At 44.7% G+C, this 23,248-nt stretch overlaps 1 long non-coding RNA gene across 1 annotated transcript; it reads left to right on the plus strand.

Annotated features, from left to right (window-relative positions):
- Nucleotides 1–6,256: 6,256 nt before the first annotated feature.
- On the plus strand, nt 6,257–19,496 carry LOC139075026 (uncharacterized). The gene is made up of 5 exons (XR_011525039.1): nt 6,257–6,534; nt 7,063–7,248; nt 8,756–8,973; nt 14,788–14,924; nt 19,227–19,496. It is a non-coding gene; the product is annotated as an uncharacterized lncRNA (long non-coding RNA).
- Nucleotides 19,497–23,248: the final 3,752 nt, after the last annotated feature.

Here is a 23,248-nt window from a genome sequence, read left to right on the forward strand (position 1 = left end):
AATTTTTTCAACTCAATAATAAGACATCAAATAGCCCAGTTAAAAAATGAGCAAGAGTTGGACACTTCACCAAAGAACTTATGCAAATGGTCAGTAAGCACAATACAAGATGCTCAACACGATTAATCATCAGAGAATTGCAAATTAAAACCATAGTGAGATACCACTCCACACCCATTAGAAGGGCTAAAATCAAAAACACCAACAACGCTTCTGCTGGCTAGGGCAGGAATCAGTGGGAACCCACACGTGGCACTCGGAAATGTATGGGGGCCGGCCCAGTGGCACAGCGGTTAAGTGCACATGTTCCGCTTTGGCAGCCCCGGGTTCATTGGTTTGGATCCCGGGAGCACTCATGGCACCGTTTGTCAAGCCATGCTGTGGCAGGCGTCCCACATATAAAGTAAATGAAGATGGGCACGGATGTTAGCTGAGGGCCAGTCTTCCTCAGCAAAAAGAGGAGGATTGGCAGCAGATGTTAGCTCAGGGCTAATCTTCCTAAAAAAAAAAAAAAAAGGAAATGTATAATGGTACAAACCTGAGAAAAGCAGTTTGGCAGTTTTTTAAAAATAAAATTAAACATGTATCTATTATATGACACAGCAATTCTACTCTCTACTCCTAAGTATTTATTCGGGAAAAAAAATGAAAATGTGCACATGAATCTTGACAGCAGCTTTATTCCTAATAGCCAAAGACTGGAAACAACCCGAATGGCCATCAGAAGGTGAGTGGATAAGTTGTGGTACACCCATACAGTGGGATACGTCTCAGCCAGAAAGAGGAATGAACGAGTGATACAGGCGACAACATGGATGAATCTCAAAAACACTACGGCGAGCAAAAGAAGCCACATACAAAAGAGTACAGACCATACAGTTTCATTTATATGAAGTTCTAGAAGAGGCAAAGTGAATGTATGGTGAAAGAAACAACATCAGTGGTTCTCTCTTGGGAGGTGGCAGGGAGAGTCTGGAAAGGAGCTGAAGGAACTTTCTGGGAAGATGTTCTCTATACTGTCGTGGTGGTGGTCTCAGGATGGTGTACAAATTAAATGAAAAACCCATTGAGCTATATCCTGAAGATCTATGCATTTTATGTACATGAATTGTACCTCAATAAAGTAATGTCAAAACATCATCAGACATATTATCTCCTTGTTGAAAAGAGGGAAGCAGATCAATTACAATTCAACTCAAGCTGGCTGCCCAGGAAATTCTTTCTCCTAAACTGAGCCCTGGGCAGAGTCAGTATTCAAAAATATGCGTCTCTTCAGCCAGAGTGGCTACAGTGAAAAAGACGGACAATGAGGAGCAGTGGAACTCTCACACACTGCTGGTGGGGGTGTAGATGGTAAAACCCCTCCGGAAAATTGTTTGACAATATCTGCTAAAGTTAAACACTTGCGCACCTTGTGCCCTAGTAATTCCATCCTGGATATACACCCAAGAGAAATGAGTCCACATGTCCTTTAAAAGACAGAGGCAAGAACACATACAGCGGCACTCTTTGTAATAGCTCCGGCCTCGAAACTATCCAAATGGAAGTTGCAGTGGAAGGCCTAAGTGGATTGTGGTATAGTCATACATTGGAATACTACACAGCAATGAGAATGAACAAAATGCAACTACACACAACATAACATTGAGCAGAAGAAGCCAGACTCAAAAGAGTACACACTGCAGGACTCCGTTTACATAAAGCTCAAAAACAGGCAAAACCAGCCTATGGCAAAAGAAATCAGAGCAGTGGTTGCTTTTGGTGTGCAAGGGCCTGGAATTGACTGAGAAGGAGTACAAAGGATTATTCTGGGGTAATGGAACATTCTAGATCTTGATTGTATTGGTGAGTCCCACTGGGGTATGCGTTTATCAAACTCCTCAAACTGTATGCTTAAAATGAGTGTGTTTTATTGTATGTAATGTTAACTCCTATAAAGTTTACTTTAAAAAGTACCCATTTTGCAGGTTGATTGGAAACTAACTAGCACGTGCCTCTTAAATATTATTTCTATCATTAGAGAAAAACACATAGAAAGTCACTGAAAAGATGTTAGTTGATGAACTGGTAAATGTTCCTCTTCCCTAAATTGGTGACGTAGGGACAAATTTGATGCTGTTTCTGAGAACTTGACAAAAGGAGTCATGGAGGCTGGGGTGGGGAGAAGTTTGAGACGGGTGCCACAGGGAGGGGACCGGTCACCCCCCCCCCCAAATCAGGCTCCCCTTTCTTCCTGGGGGCTCACAGCAAGGTATTTTGAGGTTGGATTTCAAATAACTATCATGTTGTGGGATCTGGTCATGTTTTCCATCCTCTTAAAAACATATTTGGTTGTATGTTTTTGTCCGTTTGATAGTTTTTCATTATAAAAATGGTATATGCTCTTTCGCAAGCATTTGGAAAACAGAGAAGTAGAAAGAAAAAAGTCACCTCGATTCCTGCTTTTCAAAAACAACCACAGTTAGAGTTGAATGATTGCTTTCTAATCTTATCTGAGTGTAGATATATTCTTGCTATGGTAGGGCTCACACTATGACATACACACTTTTCACACCTTTATAAACTCTCTGCCAGTGCCGATTTAAGGTTTTATACATACAGAGCATGCCCGGTCTCATTAACCATTCCTTCCTCTTGTCCATTTTTCATCATTATGAGTAACTTTGTAGTGGTTATTATCATTCAGAAAGATTTTTTCCCAGAGATTAGTACAATTTCCTCAGGATAGAGTCCTAAAAAGGGAATTACTACACTATAGGAATGCTTTTAAGGCCCTTGATACATAATGCCAACTTGTTCACCAAAAAGTGGGCACTACAGTATGTCACCAGCAGCAGCACGTGAGTTCCAGTTTCATCACACTGCCAGGACTAAGTTTTAGTTTTTAAAAATATTTGGTACTTGGATAGGCAGATATGACCTTTCCTTTCTGGTTATATTCTGTGATTCTTTGAGACAGTGACTATTTTCCCGTATGTTAGTCCATCAGTTGTATTCTCCTTTTGGTAATTGCAGTCATTGACCTTCCCCATTTATCATCTGGCATCTCAGATTCTCCTTTTGTAGGAAAGTTACTGAGCCCAAGGTGGGTGAATGACTGTACCGCATTCTTGACCTCTCTGTGCTTACTGAGATGAATCAGGTGTTCCGCCCCAGGCCCCAAGGTTCTGATTCCCAAACTTCATTGTGCATGAGATTCACTCGAGAGCTTGTTTAACTGGAAGATGGCCGGCCCTACCTCCTGAGATTCTGAGTTAGCAGGACTGTGGGGGGCTCTAGGAGTCTGCATTTTTAAGAATGCCAGATGATTTTGATGCTGGTGGTTCACAGAACCAGCTCCAAAGTGAAAAACCCTGCCCCAGAGAGAGGGCTGGTTATCACTGACATTATTTTCATGTGGGCATGATCAGGGTGGGCTGTGAGGAATGAAAGGACTCAGTTTCATCAGAGATTGCCCGGCGTACTGTAGACACTCAATTCAGGCTTATTTCCTTGGTTGATGCTTCTTAATTCTAGGCATTCAGTAGGTGCTCATTAACTATTATTTCTGCTTGGTAATTAGGGTCTAGGCATACAGGAGACACACAGTAAAGACTTGCCACTTTGGAGAAGGACAGGTGCCAGCCATACAACAGGTATTCAGTAAATGTGTGTGACAAGGAGTCACTGTGGCCAGGAGGTAGCAGCGACTGGTTTTTATGCAGTCCAAACACTATTTGAGGGAGAATGGGGTCACTGGAAGGTTTTTGGGTGCCTGGTCTGGAAGGCCGAAGGAAGAGGTTAAAGGATCAACATACTTACGTTCCAGACTCCACCTGAAGAACTGGCGGATCCTGTGAACAGGGCTGTCTCCCCAGACCCTCAGGCTTGTGTCTGTCATGTGACTCACCCTTTTCTGTGGGCTTGATATCAAGACTTGGGCCGTTTTAGAAGCTCATGTGCCTCTGGCAGCAGACCTGGAAGGGTCCGATACCTGGCTAATCCTAGCCGACCACCCCCTGCCCGTGGGTTCCCCCCTTTCTTTCTTCTGACTCCATCCTTCTATAGCTTCTGAAGCTGTGGTTTTCCCGAAGATCCATAGAGAGAAACGCTAACTCTCTTCTCCTGCTGAGGCTTCCCAAGCCTTTTAGAAGCCTGCAGAGGTGGAGGTCTTCCTCTCAACTATGAGAACCCTTCTTCTGAGGTGCTAATTTTTGAACAGAAGAGCAGGAGTGACCCCCTGATTTTCATGGATTGAACGTCATTTGGTATTTTCAGGATACTCCTTATGTTTGCATGGTGAACACTGTTCACAAACCTCCTGGTCCAGCCAGGCTGCAAAATTCCACGGTCAGCCCTGTAAGCCCCCTGAAACCCAGTACTCCACGAGTGCTCATGGCAATGCTTCCTTATGAAACGGGGGTGGTTACTGAGCCCTTCGTTCAGGGAGGGGTTTGGGAGCTTGTGTGCGTGCGAGCACATAAGGTACACTCTTCTGATTACAAGTAGCATCCTTGTGTGTCAGCTGACTGTACCGCCTGCAGCTAGACTCAGAGATTGTCACAGATATGGGAAAGAATAAAGGCTGAAAGCTTTGGAGGGAGGGGGGCAGGAACGAGGGAGGGAGGGAGGAAAGAAACTATGGAATCCTTAGCAGCCAATAAAAACGATGCCGTGGAAGAACACAGAGTGACATAGGAAGATATCCACATGCCATTTGTAATTGAAAAATGCAAGTTACGGCAGGGCAAGCTCATTATTTCAGTAAAATATATAAACCCAGGAAAAAGTCTGGAAAGATATTTGTCAAAATATTAACGGTGGCAATCAATAGTGGAATTACCGAAGATTTTTATTACCTTCTTTTTATTTTTCTATGCTTTCAAAAGTTAGTACAATAGGGGGCCGGGCCGGTGGCACAGCGGTTAAGTGCGCACGTTCCGCTTTGGCGGCCCTGGGTTCATAGTTCGGATCCCGGGTGCGGACATGGCAACGCTTGGCAAGCCATGCTGTGGCAGGCGTCCTACATATAAAGTAGAGGAAGATGGGCATGGATGTTAGCTCAGGGTCAGCCTTCCTCAGCAAAAAGAGGAGGACTGGCAGCAATTAGCTCAGGGCTAATATTCCTTTAAAAAAAAAAAGTGCAATAAATATATTGTACTTTTCCCCATACAGCCAAAGTGTATACCCAAAGAGTGTTAAATGAAAGATAGTTTTCCTCCCTTCACAACCACCATTCCTATTCTCCAGAGCTAAATATGCTTGACAGTGTTTTCTGTGTTATCTTCAAAAAATTCAAAGCATAATAAAAATGGATACCTTATGTGTGTGTGTGTTAACACAATAGTATCATACTACACACACTTATTTGGAGCTTCATGCTGCCTGATTCTTTTTAATGGCTACACTGAACTCCGTGGCATGGATATGTCTTTATTTAAGTAGTCACCTCTGAGTGGTCTCTTAGGCAATTGATAGTGTTCTTTTCCTGTTAACAAGTGTCATACTGTGATTTAAAGAATAACGAAAAAGAAGGAATGCAGGAAAGCAGAATGGTAGGTAGTCAGGGACTGGATTACTAGGGAGAGATATTGAGATACAGAGCAGAGAATGGCGAAAGGCGCAAACAGCCAACTGAGTAACAAAACTCAACCAACCAACACTCCTCGATGAGCTCCTGCCTGGCCCTGCGTCCTAGCCCTCTGGGCGCCCATCCTGAGGGAATGAGGATGTTCTTAATAACTGCCAACCCATACACCCCTCGAAGAAACAGTTCAATGACATTTCCACAATTTCCTCTTTGAATCCAGGATACACAACTCTTCATCTTTTGGCTTGCAGATATACGCCACCTTCTTACAGAAGTGTTGGGTGTATGGATCTGCTGTTTAGGAGAGAGATAAATGCTCTAGTGGATATCACAGACCTGCAAACCTAGGAGCTAATGTAGAGTCATCTCTTGAACATAGAGTGACACACAGAGGGGAGCGGGCCTGACTCTGCCTGGAAGTTCAGAACAGGTTTCACAGAGGAAGGCACAGTGGAGTTGAGTCTTGAAGGGTGAATAGGAGTTTTCCAGGCAAAGACTAGGGGAAGGGCATTTTAAGTAGATGGAACAGCCTGGGCAAAGGCACAAACATTTTAAAGTAAGGTTTGTTTATTTAAGCAATGGTGAGTCAACTGGTATGGCTGAAATATAGGGAAGTGGCTAGAATAGTCTAGAAAGACAGGTTGGACCAGGTTGTGAACGTCCTTGAATGCCAGGTTAAGGAGATTTGGTTTTTTAATCTGAGGGAAATGAGGAGCCATGGAAGGTGTAAAGCAGGGAGGTGACAGAATCAGATTTGTACTGTAGAGACGATCACATTGACAGACAGATTGACTGGACATGGAGAGAGTTTGGAAGCAGGAAGACGGATTAAGCCAAGGCAAAGAGTGCTGGGAGTTTTATTTTGTTTGTTCCTTGGTGATCCTTGTCCTCAGGAGAAGAGCTAGTATCCTGGCAAGGATATTCTATTTTCAGGCATTTTTCTTATAACCAAACTGCTATATGGGGTATGTACATGAGTACTCTTTGGAACCTTGCCTATATTGGATGGAACCATATGAAATTGATATTTTTATGGGTCAAAAATGGTCAAACACTGATAATTTCAAATGCTTCAATTTAATAGTAGCAAAAATTGGCCATGACCTACGGGGATCAACAGCGAGCTGATCGCTGTGGGCTCCATATGGATGAGCAGCTTCACGGGAGGTGCACGGGCTCTACCGTTATCGCCAAGACATATTAAGGACTTGCTGTGTTTTAAAGGCATGATAATAGTATTACGTGTACACTTTAAAAAGAATCTTTATTTTTAAGATGTGCAACCTGAACTATTTGGAGTTCAAATAGTTGCCTCAAAATAGTCTGGGGCAGGGGGTGGGTGGAGGTATAAACAAGATGGGCCAGGAATAGGTGTTTGTTGAAGCTCGCCCATGGACACATGGGAATTCGCATTGTTATCCTGTCTACTTTTGCACAGGTTTGACAAATACTAACACTTTTTTTTTCTGCTTTATCTCCCCAAATTCCCCCAGTACATAGTTGTATATCTTAGCTGCAGGTCCTTCCAGTTGTGACATGTGGGATGCCACCTCAACGTGGCCTGACGAGCGGTGCCGTGGATCCAAACCCGCGCAACCCTGGGACGCCGCAGTGGAGTGTGCAAACTTAACCACTCGGCCATGGGGCCGGCCCCTAACACATTTTTGAAAATGCAAGAGGTGAGCAGTTTTTAAAGAATGCTGCCATTTGTGTAAAAAAAGGGGATATATGTATGTATAGATGCTGGTATAGACACAGCATATTTTTGGAAGGAAGGTCGGGAGAGAGGGGGAGCCGTACTTTTATACTTAAAAAAAAAAAAGCCTTAGGACATACAACTAGAATACATAACTATGTACTGGGGCTTTGGGGAGGAGGAAAAAAAGCCTATGCGTGCGTGATTTTTAAAAAGCAAAATAAAAGCGCAGTGTAAGCGCAACCCCAAACAAAGACCTGCACTCTGTGACGTGCTCGCAGTGCGGGTTGGCCTCAGTTTCCTGATCCAGAGACTGCGGGAGCCGGTTCCTCCCTGCCCAGTGTGCTTGGAATAGGACTGGAAATCCTGTAATGAATGCAAATTGCCTAGCCCGGGGCCTGGGGCATGGGGGGTTCTCGGTCGTAGTGATAATGATGGTGAAGCTGCCAAGTGTGCACCACGAAATTGTGTACAGGAAAGACAGTCCCACGGGGCCATGGGAAAGAACACACTCTGAGGTGTCCAGGTGTGACGTCCATTTCATCCTCACCATGTCCTCACTCCAGCACGTTAGGCAGAGAGCCAGGATTTCTGCCCCAGCTGTCCACATTAATCAGATTCACCAGATAATTGCTCCCCTCCACCATCACTTCGAATGCGTGGACGACCCTCGAATCCCAGGCCCCTTCCTCCCGGGAGGAAGCTGAGAGCTGACTCAGGCATTTTCTCGTGAGCTAATTTCTAGGGTGAGCTGAGGCGGGCCTTTGCGAGGGCAACAGAGGACTCTGTCAGCTCACATTTCATAAAACCCTTCCACGGTGAAGTTCGGGACGAGCACAAACAGTCAACTCATGCATGAATTCCAGCACGAGGGAGGTTGGATTTGCCTTCGGCAGACTGCTTAGGATGCCTGGGGGCCTCTGGGGTTGTTTGTCTGGTACCCTGACATACACAAAGCCTGACCTTTGGCCCGCTTTCTCACCAATAAACTCCAGCCCCATTAGGGTGCCCGCCTTGCCTCAGTCCCGCCATGAGCTTCCTCCAGGCCTCAGGAGGTTAAGGGGGATCAAGCTAGGAACAGGGTTCTGAGTCTGACAAAGTCGACGCCTCTGGCAGCTAACAGTGAGCCTCAGATGCCTTAGGCAGCTGCAGGTGAGAGATTATTTCCTCCATTTTATTTGTTTTTTTCTTAGAAAGGGGAATTGAAAATCAGAGTCACTCACCAGGTGACTGCCACAGTCAGCAGCTCAGTGGCAGGAATGGAGATTGAGCAAGCTGTTCGGCTTCCGGAACAGACACTGAGAAGGTGGGAGATGGGCTCACTCGGCCCGGATTGGCCCAACGTGAGCCCTTGTGCCGGGCTAGGAAGGAGCCCAAGCTTCCAGGGGAAGGGCTAGAATTCTCGCCCCTGGTAATTATATATATAATATTACATATTGCATTATAGATTCTCTATATATGTAATTATAATATGTTCTCTGATTGGACAGGCCTGAGTCACTCTTGCAACCCAAAGCGGTGGACTGCAGGTGGACAAGAGTGTTCAAAAGGAACATCAAGGTGCTGTGACCAGAAAGGAGAACAAGGCTGGGTGTGCCCACCTGAGTGATGCCCACAGTTGTCTGTCCCCGGGGAGGACGTGGAGAGGCACAGACAAGAAGAGATTGGTCCAGACTCTTTTGACTACACCAGTCGGTCTCTAGTCACGGTAATAGTAATAATAACAACCATGATAATAATAATATTGTCCTCAGGTTGTTATGAGGGATGCGTCTCAGCATGTGGCACATGGTAGATGCGCATGAAAAGTTGCTGCATTGGATCGAGTAACAATTCTCATTAACCGAAGGAGTCATGGCAACAGTACCAAATTCTGCTCTGGCAAATCTAATATAAAGGGATATTTTTTTCTCTTTTGGCATTAGAGTGGAAAATCAATCTCTCTCAAGATTCAGGGCAACATAGGAGGCCAGGAGGTGGGGGAGACGGGAGGAGATTTACTTTCACACGTTCCCTAGGTTTTTTATGCCAGAAGTCCCATCTCCAGCAAAGACTCCCACGGGTGCCCCGTGGAGGCTGCCCGCTCGTTCCTGGATGGCAGCAACAGCAGCACAAACAAATTTCTTAAAAATGATTTCTTTGCTTGCTGCAAGTTGAGCTCAAAAACTTTGCCTGGATTAAACTAATCTTTGATCCAGATTTAATGAAGGCACAAATACAGACATATGCCATTTGGATTTGAGATACACTCAGAAAGTGTCAGCAAAGCAATTTGCTAAGACTAATGAATGGCTTTTCGCAAACGGGTTGGAAGCCAGTGTCAGAAAGAGCTCAGTTAGAGGCAGGGTAGAGGCCTGGCTGGGAGAGGCTCCGGCTTCCTACGCTGCGTTCAGCTGTCGGCCGGTCTCCATTGCCAGACAGCGGTGTGGGTGATGGGGGCTGGGCGGAAGTCTGCACAGGGTCCAGGGTGCTGTGTGGACACTCAGGAGGGGCTGAGAGTCAGCTGGGTAATGAGGGAAATATCACAGGGGGCTGGACAGATGAGGCGGCTCTAAAGGAGGCTGAGGAGTCCAGGCAAAAAGGAAGTGGCAGGTAGATGGTCTCAGGGCGCTGGCTGCCTGGGGACAGAGTGGGAGGAAGACTTCCTCACCTCTCTCTATCATTTTGTGTCTTAAACTTTGGATGATATGCATGCAAATGACTTCATAAATACACATTACAAATACACAAAATACACCACTTGTATATATGTGTATGTGGCAATGGATTCTATTTATATACACATGTATGTGATTATTTAAAAAGTGAACTGGAAGGCTCATTTTTGCTTCTTGGGGGGAAAGAAGAGATTGAAATGGGTGGTAGATGGTTAAGGGGAATTTAGTTTTATCTGGAATGATTTATTTCTTTTAAGAAAAAGACTGAAAGCAAATACAAAAGGTTATGGAGTATGGGATGTTTCCATATTATTCTTCATGGTTTTACTGTACTTTTTTTTTCTTTTTTCTGCTTTATCTCCCCAAACCCCCCCTGTACACAGTTGTATATCTTAGTTGCAGGTCCTTCTAGTTGTAGGATGTGGGACGCCGCCTCAACGTGGCCTGATGAGTGGTGCCATGTCCACACCCAGGATCCGAACCCTGGGCTACTGCAGCGGAGCGTGTGAACTTAACCACTCGGCCACGGAGGCGGCCCCAGTTTTACTGTACTTTTAAACATCTTCCAAGACAAAGCTGGGACTGCCTGAGCACAGGGCTGGCACATCTGGGAACCGCAAGAGACCATTCAGTGTGGAGTTCAGGTTCTGATGGGGAGATGGGCGGGGTTGGAGAACCGTGGGACCCAGGCTAGACACACAGGCAGGAGTCTCAATGCATCTTCAACGCCCACGGGCTCCCAACCCCCAGGTCTTAACGATGCTCCTGGGCTTGAGTACACAGATCCACGAGGAAGGAGCTTGGCCTTTAGCAGAGGGAAGATGATTTCTCTGGGGAGGGGTGGATTGGAAGGGAGAGGCATGTGGGGCTGTGATGAGGAAGTCATGACAGTGGTCCAAGCTGGAGATGTGGAGCCGAGAGCTGTGGCAGCTGCACCAGGAGCAGAAAAGAAGAATCTTCCCACTTTTTTTTTTTTCAAAGATTGGCTCCTGAGCTAACGTCTGTTGCCAACCAACCTTTTTTTTTCTTCTTCTTCTTCTTCTTCTCCCCAAAGCCCCCCCAGTACATAGTTGTAAATTCTAGTTGTGAGTGCCTCTGGTTGTGCTACGTGGGATGCCGCCTCAGCATGGCCTGATGAGAGGTGCCATGTCTGTGCCCAGGATCCAAACTGGGGAAACCCCGCTCCACCAAAGTGGAGCACAAGAACTTAACCATAAAGGCGTGGGGGCCATCCCCAGAAGAATCCCTCTTGAATCTTCCTGAGGCCCCATGCACTCAGTGACCCTGGAGGCAGGGAAGGGGGAGATGAGAAGAGATTTGAGAGGTCAGTGGGGATGCAGTCACTGTGAGCAAAAAAGCCAGAAAATACCTACCAAGTAGGGAGCACATCCATTGCCCAGATCTTGGAGGCGGCTCCACCAGGTTCCAGGCCTCTGCATCCAAATCAGATTCAGAGCAGGTGAGGGAAGAGTGTGGTGGGGGCTTGTCACTTCTGCCCACTCCACATTTTCCTTTGCAGTTTCTTCTCAGCAAGGAGCCTTTGTCCCCCACCCTGGGCTGGCATTCCAAGCTCAAGTAAATGGAACACTTCACACCCACTCGGCCAGGTCCATTTATTTCGATTACTCTCATACCTTTGTCAAAAATGGTGCCAAGGTGTATAAACAGACCAATTTCTGGGATTGTTTCAATCTAATCATATTAAATTATTTGCTCTCTTGGCCTTGAGGTGGTTCCAAGGGAAAGTGATTGAAGTTGGGTCCAAAAATAGCTACCTTTGATTTCCATTCCTGGTGCTAACGTGGGTGAACTTCTTAGAGCTTCTGGTGTTGACGTCAGTGATTCGGGGATGGTCTGAGTCAGGGGCTGGGAGGCGGATGAGGTGGGCACCACCTCTGCTATTTTCCTCCCGAAGCCCCATGACGGGAAGAGACATTTAAAGAAGGCTTTTAGCAGTGATGGCTTCATGCGCCAGCTACTCCTACAAAGTGAGCATAAATCAATGTCGGGATCATGAGTTTATTGGGAAGAAAAGGATTGTGATCAAGTCTAATAGGGGAGAAAGAGGCCAGAGAGGAGAAATAATGCCTAAAAACTGACACGCTTTGATCACAGACCCCAGAGGACAGTACACCTAAGTTAGAAGATGCCATGGATGGGAAGAAGCAGAGTGTAGCAGGACGCCAAGGATTTGGAGTAAAGCAGATGTAGGTTCAAATCTCGGCAGCTACCTATTTAAGTGACCTTCAGTAAGTTTCTGAATCTCCCCAAAGCTCAGTTCTCTTTCCTGGAAAACACGGATGATAGGAATTATGCAGGGTTGTTGTCCTTTACGGATGTGCGTAGAGTGCCTAGCTCTGGGTCCAGTTTGCAGAAGGCAGGCATTTAAATGAATGTGTTCCCCTTCCTGGCCATGACAACACAGCTGCCTTGCAGCACTTTGGGTCCTGGGGCCTTTCACAGTGTTTTGCCCATTATAGGTGTTTATTAAATGTTTGCAGGTTGATTAGAGGGCAATTCTCAATTCACCTTACGTTTACATAGTTCTGGTCTTTGGGAAATATCAGTCAGGGCAAGACAGTCCCTCCAGCACTGGTTCTAAGTAAGAGTTGTAAGACTTGCATTGAGTCAAGTGCAGTGGAGTAGAGAATATGTTAGTTGGTGGGGTCTGATGGAAACATTGCTGGTGCCCTTAGCCGGGGAGCTCCATCCTGATGCTGTTGACAGTGCTCAGCCCGTCACTATGTCTCCACCAGCTCTGGGAGAAGAATGAGCTTTGGTCGTATTCCTGCCTGGCAGCCCCCAAGTTCCAGAAAGACTAGAAAGGAAGACGATATCACCCACAACCATGGGATTCAAAGGCAAATGTCTAGTCAGATCTGATCTCTCTTCTGATTTATCCAGAGGTCTCCTGGGCATCTCTGGCTGGTGAGCTCATCATCTTCTCTCCCCAGCATTTTCGTCTCACTAATTGGCCCCAACATCCATCTGATCACCTGGAGCAGAAGCATCCACGAGACCGACAAGTGCTTGTGGAGCACCCATTTCTAGGTATCAGGGATCCAGTAGAGAACAAGGCAGAACAAGAGCTTGTCCTCGTGGGACTCACATTCCAGGAGGAGAAACACAACTTCTGCTTATTCTGCCTCCTAGATGTGCTTCATAGTAATTCTCTTCTTTCCATTTCTAATGCCATTATCAGAGTTCTGCTTTCCTGATCTGGACTATTGTAATCCTTCCTAGCTGGTCTTTGGGCTCCTCTTCCAATCTATCCTCCATACAGCTCTAAAATGATCTTCCTGGTATTCAAATCTGATGATATCACAGCCCAGTTTAAGATGGCCAATGCCTCGCTATTTACCGACAGAACCAAGTGTAAATTCTCAATCCTTTACAATGATCAGAGATGGTGAAAACAGGTGGCCCAGGCCTGCATCTTCCAACAGACAGTTTTTGTTTGGTGTGCATAATGTTGGCCTAGAAGATATTTAAGATATGAATCAGTTCCCAATATTTACATATTGGAAGACGTTACCCAAAAGTTTGGATTTCCAGCTTCGTTTGAAAAAATTCTAAGATCTAGCAAAATTGGGCCAGCATTCCTGCATGGTAACAATTCGCTGGAGCTGATTAGCCTTGTCCACTGACACTGTGCTGGATATAGATGTTATTTACCACTTTACACCTGGTGCCCTTTGTTCATTTATGCTGCCCGTCTGGATCCTTGTAGGTATTGGAGTTGGTGACCCTAACCTAACCTAACCTAATTTCAACTTACTTTTTCAGCATCATCTCACCCAGTTCACTGTCTAGGTCCTGTTCTCCGTGAACCACTGTGTTCTTCTGCGCCTGAATGCCTTTACTTATGCTGTTCCCTCGGCCCCTTCTTCCTCAGCACTCGTGAATAACTCAGCTTCAAGGCTCACCTCTCCCCTGGAAGACTATCGTCCCCCGTCTTCTGTACATCTCCCTCCCAGGGCCCTGTGTTAATTTCTCCGACTGTAGTACAAGGATTTGTTTGACTTCCCTCCTAGACTGTGAGTCCTTTGAGGGTAGGAACATTGCTTTTCATTCATTCCACAAATGTGTCGAGTTCCTACAATGTGTAGGTCCCAGATGTTGGCACTGATGGTGAACAAGACAGGGTCCTTGTTGTCTTAGAGCTTATATTCTGGTGGGGGAATGTCACCAAATAAACGGATAGATTTATTTCAGAGAGAGTTAAGGTCTGTAAATAACGTAAAACAGGAAGTTATGATAAATGATGACACAGGAATGGAGGAGGGGACTAATTTAGCAAGGGTGGTGAGGAAGACCGGCTGGAGGAAGGAACGTGTAACCAGAAGGAACCAGTCTGCTGGAAGGTCTGGATTTTGTAGTCCTGGTGCAAACCAGGCATTAAGAAATATTTGTAGAATAAAGAAATGGATGTATGAACCATTTACCATACACACACACACACGAACATGCATGCACACACAGAAAGATAATAATTATGTCATGTAATCACATAGTATAATGGGCTTGGCTAAATAAAATGAGATATCCCAGCTTCATGAACTGGGCTGTTATGAGTTCCAGATCCACACCCAGAAAACCAGATGGAGGGTCTATACTGACCTGTGAGTCAGGAAACCTGTAGCTGTGTACATTTAGGATTGCCTTTGGCTGCAAGTAACAGAAAAATTGACTACAAGTGGCTTAAATCATAAAGATATTTATTGTACACTTCACACTGGCATTCTTGACCTTTTTTACACTGTGGCAATCTGATATAATATATTGGTGACTCTATTTCAATATAATTAATATTCTTTGTATTTATATGCATTTCATTTTAGCTTTTAATTTTTTTTTTTTTTCAGTAAGAAGTTCTTAGGATCACAGGCCGAGGAATGTAGCAGCCTCTGGAAGCTGGACAAAGCAAGGAGCTATATTCTCTTCTAGAACCTTCAATAGTACAGTTCTGCTGACCCATTTTGGATTTCTGACCTCCAGAACTGTAAGATTTGTGTTATTTTAATCCATTAAGTTTGTGATAATTTGTTACAGTATCAGTAGAAAACGGATACAAATTTTAGTCCTGGAAGTGGGGTTCTGCTGTAAAAATGTCTAAAAAAGTGGCTTTGGGACTGGGCAGTGGCAGAGGCTAAGAGAAGTTTTAGAAAAAGCCTAGATTGCCTTGGAAAGGCTGTAAGTAGAAATATGGACATTAAGAGGGACTCAGAAGGAAGTGAAGAGCATGGTAGAGAAAAACTAGATTGTCTTAGGAATATTTAGATCATCATAAACAGATAGTTGGTAGAAATGTAGATGATAAAGGCACTTTGGGTGAGGTCTCGGGGAGAAATGAGAAACATATTACTGGAAACTAGAGGAAAGGGGAGTCTTGTCAATTAGTGGCAGAAAGCTTAGAATTGCATCCTACATTTCTGTGGAAAGCCGAACGAGTAAGTGATGAATTTCAATATTTAGCTGAGGAGATTTCCTTGTAAATTGTTGAAGGCGTGTCTTGGTTTCTCCTTGCTGCTTATAGTAAAATGTGGGAGGAAACAGATAGATTAAGGGAAGAACTGTTAAGCAAAAAAGAAACCAAGACTTGATGATTTGGGAAATTCTCAGCTTTTCTAGATGCCAAAAGACACTGCCAAAGATGCTAAAATTAGATTTGCTGTCAGGAAAACATGCTCTGAAGAGAAAGTCAAGGATATGTCCAGCCTTTTGCTAGTGCCTCTGAAGTATCAAACTATCAGCATATACAGTCGTACAGAGTGGTCTTTGAAAAGAATAAGTGTGTGACTCATGGACCCCCTGAACTATCACAGCAGAAGCCAGGAATAAAGATCAAATTATCCAAGAAGGATCTTTGAAGGAGCCTCTTGTCTAATGGAGTAAGTCCCTGTGAAATACACAGGAGACCCACAGGGGTCTTGAAAATTTTGTATCAGCAGAAACACTGCCATCTCGGACTGGCAGTGCAAGGATGAAATGAAAGAAGGCTGTCAGACTCCCAAAATTCTAGAGGCAGGATATAGTCTGATAAAACTGCTCAGTTGTAAATACTTGTCACTCTTCAAGAAAAAGGAAAAGTAATTCTGAAAGCAGAATCACAAAGTTCAGAGGGCAGAGCCATGAACTATAGGGGATTCTTTGCAGACCTTGAAACCTAATGTATTCCTAGCTAGATTTCAAAATTGCCTGGGACTGGTGACTCCTTTTTCTCTTCCATTTTCTCCCATTTGGAGTAGAAAAGTCTATAATGGTCTATGCCTGTCCCATCATTGCATTTTGGGAACAGATAACTTGTTTTCTAGTTTCACAGTTCCAGAAGTGGAGAAGAATCTTGTCCCAGGATAGATCATACCAGTAGTCTACCTTTACCTGATTTAGATGAGACTTCTGAGCTGATAATATTGAGATGAGATTTTGAACTTTGAGTCGATTCTGTAATGGGTTGAGCCATTTGGAGATGTTGGGATGGGTTGAATGAATGCATGTGGGATGGAGGTGAATCTTTGGGGGTCAGAGAATGGACAATACAGTGAGAAAGTTCCAGGTACTGCTAATGCTACTGTAGATTGTTGCGTATGTTCCTCATTAAAGAAAATACCAAATTTCAGTTAGAAGTTTACGAAAATGATGTAACTTTTTTTCTCAGCCAACTTCACAAACTCTCAGGTTAAAAATCTCTGACTAGGGGGCCAGCCCCACTGCGGCGGCCCAGGGTTTCACCGGTTTGGATCCTGGGTGCGGACATGGCACCGCTCATCAGGCCACATTGAGGTGGCATCCCACATGTCACAACTGGAAGGAACTGCAACTAAGATATACAACTATGTACCGGGGGGACTGGGGGAGATAAAGCAGAAAAAAAAAAAAAGATTGGCCACAGTTGTTAGCTCAGGTGCCAATGAAAAAAAAAAAAAATCTCTGACTAGGAGGAGGCTGTCCCTGGGAGGCACCAGGTTCCATCTGCTACCCCATCCTTGGTGGGTGGACAGAGTTTTCCTCACGCCACAAGATGGTTACTCCAACCCCAAGCATCACATTCTTATATGCCAGCCTCCCAAGCTGGAAAGAAAGAAGGAGAACAATATGTAAAGAAGTTTTTTTGTGAACTGCTTTTACCTGTTGTCAGGGCTGAAATCTTTCCTGGAAGTACCCAGCGGATCTTTTCTTTTCTCTCATTGGTCACATGGTCACCTTGGTATGTAACTACCGGCAAAAGGGAATTAAGTTACCATGATTGGCTTAGACCAGGGGTCAGCAAAGCTTTTCTGTAAAGGGCCAGATAGTAAATATTTTGGACTATGTGGGCCACATAATTTTTGTTGCAGCTACTCACTCTGCTGCTGTAGCAAGAAAGCAGCCATAGAAAATATGTAAATAAATAGGTGTGGCCAGGGCTATCAGATTTATCCAACAAAAATATAGGATGGTGCATCAAATTTAAAGTTCATGTAAGCAACAAATGCTTTTTTGAGTATAACTATGTTCCATACAATATCTGGGGCACACTTACACTAAAAAAATATTCATTTTTTTATCTGAACTTCAAATTTAGCTGGACATCCTGTATTGTATCTGGGAACCATAGAGGTCACGACGACCAGCTCATGTTGATTTGCTGGAAGCCTTCCTGCTTTTAGCACCAATAGTCCAGAGTTCAGGAAACCCTCTTGTTCCCTGGCAAACCAGGACAGTTGGTCACCCTATCCAATAAAACATTGGGGATATTGCAATTTGAATTTCATGTAGTTTTCACATTAATTTCACAATTATTCTTCTTTTGATTTTTTCCAACCTTTTCAAAATATGAAAAACATTTTTAGCTCACAGGCTGTACAAAAACAGGCAGTGGGCCAAATTTGACCTGTCAAGTCTGGTCAATAGTTTGCTGACTCTTGACCTAGACCATTTGTGATTCATCCCCTGGGGATGGACATATTGCTACTCAAACAAAATTAAGGTTCTGTTAATAAAGAAGACAAGGCATGGCTGTTGGGAGGTAACTAACAGTGTCTGCCCAGATTGGACAACTCCTTTTCTGAAGCTCTGTGTATTTAGCTCTCTGAACTGCCGCGGGCGATGGATTACTCAACATTCCCCTCTCAGGCATCTCTGCGGCCTCTCAAGCTTGTGTGTTTCCCTTAGAGACTCTTAAAACAAACCAGGGATGTTCTAGACCTGGAGAAAAAAATTCTCTCCGTTTTCTTCTAATGTGTAAATGATGACCTTGAGCAAGTCTGTTCCTCTCTCTGGACCATGGTTCTCCCAGCAGCCCTAGCTCGACCTGATTGCGCGGGGCAAGAAGACCTCTCTGATATTTAAGGGTGTTGAGTTTTCATGGTTCCAATTGTGCACCTTTAGATGATCTCATTGAATCGCAGAAGGACCCCTTAGCGTAGAATTAATGTCCAATTTCTAGAGGAGGACTTTGAAACTCAGCAGCCTCCCTATTTTTTCCCGCATCTTGCCTGCAGGCTCTCCACCCTGGAGGACCAAGAGAGAAGAAAGTCATACATTCCAAAATAGTGGAGATCCTACTGTCCCTGCTCGTAATCTCTCAAAAGAACAGCACTCCAGATGGTGCCTGTTTATCTGTGGTTCTAACCCAATTAGGACAAATTATCATTTCTTTGGTTTGATGTGTCTCCTGGGCATCCTTACACAGTCAACAAAAACCACACGGAGTTCATATTGTTTCAGCTTTTCCATCAGCAACTTTTATGATCAGATTTAGAAACTGGTTGTAAAAAACTGGCTTCAGACCCCCAACTTGGCAATACCAGACCATTTAGTTCTTTCCTGTCCAAAAGTTAGAAGAATTCCCCCCTAGGCAGTCTAAAGAGAGAAAGAAAATGAGTGAGAGGCTAAATTTCTTGGCCTTTAAAAGGTTTTTCTCTTCTAAATGAGTATGTGGTCATTCCACTGGTACTGAGAGGAGACCAATAAGTGAATAGAAGGAAACAATAAAGCAGCCCTCACCAACTTATCTTCCTGGCTTTTTGAGTTTTAGGATGAATGATCCCATGTCTGTGGAGTCAAAATCCTAAGAAGAAAGGTCTTGTGCACCCAGTGAATAAGGAGAATGGCATAGTGAAACAAATGGTCACATTGAGTAAACCGAGCATTTATTAACCTTTGTGGAGCAGCCAGTCCCCACCAACTGCGGACGGGCTTTGAGGAAATCCCATAGCATTGAGACATTGGGGCATGTCCCCGCCTGCCCACAGACGGCTGCCTAAATCTTGCCTGCTCATTAATTTCCAAAGATATTGTTGGCTTTTTATTTCTTTCACAGGGTCATAGTAGAGGGAGCAGTCTGAGTGACCACATGGGGACATGTCAACATCCACGCTTCCTTAGTTTCTGAGCTTTCAGAAGTGACCAGGTTTGTTTGCTGACCCATCACTCCTTCCCAGGATGCACTGCAAGAGAAACAAAAGAAAGGTCCTGTGAAGTGTCAAGTTGCGACTTGCTCTTCGCCCAGAGAGAACCTTCTTCACCAACAATTACCACATCATCGTAAACACTCGGGAGAGACATGATGTAAAAATGAAATTACTGAAAACATTTTTGGACCAACACTTGGCTTTATATAAACTCACAGACAATCCTATAAGGCACTCAAGCAGATTATGGGTTTGAGCAAAGCTGGAAAATTGCTGCCATTATATTGTTATTATTAACACCTTGTAATTAGCCCTAAGGAATCCCAAAGTTCTCTTTCTTGATTTGGCTTTAATGAAGGAAAATTGCTACCTTTGCAAGTTGGATGGCGCCCGTTCTGATTAACCTTAAGTATATAGGACTATTATTTTGAAAATGTTTGCTGTCATGTGAATATTAGCATTACATACAACTGGGAAGGGGCTGGGGCTGGGAAGGTAGAGAGGAGGAGATCCTCTTTTCCCTTCTCCTTCTTTCCGCCCCCCCACCCCCCCACCCCCAAAGGAAGGTGAATCATGGCCTTACTTCAGCTGTGGTCCTTGCTTGGAAAATCAAGAATGAAAGCCCTGTGAAGGCCATGACCGCAATTGCTTGGTCTTTGCCAAGCTCCACTGGCAAGGCTGTGGGCTGCCAGCTTCTCAACCTGTTGATTGCACAGGCTGGCGGGGTAATTGTACACGGTGGTTTTACCATTACCTGGAGAGGGACCCTATGGGGATGAGATCATACGGGAGTTAGCACCTAGTGCCATAAAGCAGGTTTTATTTGCATGTCCCAGAACTCTCCAGAGGCCCCTTCTGCAGCCTTCACAGGCACCGTGTCTCCAATGAAACGCCGCCAACGTTAATAAAAGATCCCTCTATATATCCCTCAACTCCCCTCCCACAGGCAAGTAAGTGCACTGTTTTCATTACCTTCTCTGGGAAAACCATACATTAAAGAGAAGTCGTTTGATCTTATCTATAATTAATTTGTATTTTGATAATATAGAGGAGGGATTTTTACATGTGATGACTTACCTGTTCATTATTTTTCTCTTTTGAACTCCTGTAACCGCTTAATAACTCAAGCTGCAGCATGGCGGGTTATGACGGTCTCCCCGCCCACCTTTCCGGAAGGGGAAGGTGTTGCCTCTCACACAGAGACAAATTGCTTTAAATAATAACTTTGTGCAAAATTAGTCATACATAATTGAAAAATTCTATAGATGAATACCAAGGTAACTTGAGATGATCAGTTTACATAGGTACTTGGAGCATGTCTTCCTGCTGGAAGCTGCTCTAACTACCCCAGGAGCCTGGCAATTGGTAAGTGGGTTTCTTTTCCTCCTGTTTCCCCATGAGAATGTGAAAAAGCTTATTTACAGGGAGGGATCATGCAACGACATTCATGTAAAAGCCTAAAATAATAATAATAACAGTAATCATAAGAATAATTCCACTAAAGGGGTTGACATTTCCCCAAGGCGAAAGGAAGGGCTGGTGTCTTGGAGCTGGAGATTTCACGATGCTGAGCCTCCTTGAAGCTCACTGAGAAGCAGTGACATTTCTTTGGTTACTTGGAGCCCAGTCTAGCCGCCTCCCTGCCAATTTGACATCTTCTATACTTCCCTAAGCGGCTGATCTCGACGTGAAGCGTGTGCGGTCAATGTCACCTCCTTCTTTGAATCAGAGTTGGCTCCCACATGTTCAAAACACCAGCCTTGAGGCCAAACTGTCTTCCCCATGTAGGCAGACCTGGGGTTGAATCTCACTTTTGTCTCTGACTAGATGGGTCACTTTGGGCAAATCACTTCAACTGCCCAGCTCGCAGGGTTTTTGTGAACCTGAAAAGGAATGTGAAAAAGATTAAACATTGACTAATGCAAGCCAACGCCTGGCACATAGTAGGTCCTCACATATCTCCTTCCCTTGGCGTGTTAAGTGAGCTGGACAGAAGTCAGGGCGAAGCCTTTCTTCTCGCCACACCCTCCCGCAGGCCTGGAGAGAAGCATTTCATCTCCTGGCCTCAGCTTCCCTCGTTTCCAATGGGAAAATAAGACGTGACAGCTGCCTGTCTCTCAGGGTGTGAGGAGGGTTAATGAGCTAATGTTTATAAAGGGCTTTGAGATCTCCCTCTGAAAGTCTCTTAGATGTATTTTATTGGCATATTAAGACTTCTATCATCTGTGGGAAAAAAGTCCAAATGGGAAAATCTAATCATAACTCAAAGGAGCTAATGAGGATATTATGAGTATAAATTCACCGCCTCACTTGCTCGTTTACGGAGTAGTTCCAGATGAGAGGGAGCATGACTGTCCCGGTCTTAAATCTGTGGCGGTGCCTTGGGCCCCGTTCAGATGCCCTGACGCTCTCCAGGGGAAGGGCTGGGGCTGCAGCCTCGGGGGAGACGCAGCGGCCCGACAGGCGTGCATGTGTTGAGGGAAGGAATTACACCTTTCATGTCTTCTGAGTCTTGTCTCACATAGACGAGCTTGATCCTTCATCATTAAATGAGGAGAAAACGTACACATCGCTTACCTCAGTCCAGAATTTGCCCCTTGCACACTGACATCTGGAGGCTAGAGTTCATCGGTCAGGATGAAAGAATCCATCTACTCAGGAGGAGCATCATTTTGGTCTGAGTGAACTTGAACCCCTGTAGCACCGTGCTTCTCAACCTTTTATTCATTATTGTTCCCCTAAGGAGACTTTTAGATATTTTTTTCCTGATCTCCACTCCTCCCCGCAACTCTCATGCAATTTTAATATCACAGATATCCTGTCCATCTATTTTATGTAGTCTATATATATTTGTGCTTTACACACTAAAACAGTAAGATTTTCTTCACTCTCTGGCTCCAAGAACCAGTATTCACCCCCTTGGAGGTGATATCAGGGTCGTCGTTGAGAAGGCATGCTTGAGCATGAAATGAGATGACAACATTTCATTTGCTAACAAGAGCCAGGGTCCTAACTTTGCAAAAAAAGGGCAGAGGATCTGAATAGACTTTGCCTCCACTTTATGCCCATGGCGCCTCCCCAGATAGGCATTATTTATTATAGGGAGAACCTGGGAAGAAACTAACAATTCAAAGTCAAGGATTGGTTAAGCAAATTATAGTATAGTCATAAAATGGAACACTTTATGGCCAATGCATACAATTTTTACATACATATTGGTTTACATAATGACCTGTTCAGAGGACAATTGTTAAGGGAAACAGCAGGCTACCCAGTGTACAATATGCAGATGCATTCAGGAGAGGCCTGGAGCTGTACCTGCCTCTGTTATTGCTGGGTTGGGGAATTTGAAGGGTTTCTTCCTCCCTCCCTTCCTCCATCTTTTCTTCCTTCCATCCTTCCTTCTTTCCTCCTTCCCTCCCTCTCTCTCTCACTCTCTCTCTTTCTTTCTCTTTTAGTTTAATCTGTACTTTCCAGTTTTTCTATAAGGAACATATATAATTTCATATTTAAAATAGGGAAATTAAAAAATTTGGAAAGAACCCTCCCACCAAAGATTTCTAAGAGACAGCCAGTCTCCTGGTGGTGTGAGGGCTGCTCATGGCGGTCCAGGCCCTCCCTCTGGTGAGGGTCTAAGCGGCCTCCCGGGTCCTCACCGAGGAGACAGCTCTCTGCCCGTTCTCTCGGTGCTGACATCATTTGGATTCCCCTTAAGGCAGCAGCTCAGGACTCCCCAGCTGCAGCCCTTGGTCCAAGAAAGCAGTGTGAGACAGAAAGGTCTGCCCTAGGCAAAACAATGAATGGGGACAAACGTCAGTCAGATTCTAGATCCTCCATCTGGACCTTCTGGGGTCTCTCCGTGGACCCAGTGAGGTCACTGGAAGGCTAAGAACTGGACACAGCTCAGCTTAGCTCCCTGGAGAGCTACTGA

The sequence above is a fragment of the Equus przewalskii genome, chromosome 13 (genome assembly GCF_037783145.1).
Source record: "Equus przewalskii isolate Varuska chromosome 13, EquPr2, whole genome shotgun sequence".
In the NCBI taxonomy this organism is placed as follows: Eukaryota; Metazoa; Chordata; class Mammalia; order Perissodactyla; family Equidae; genus Equus; species Equus przewalskii.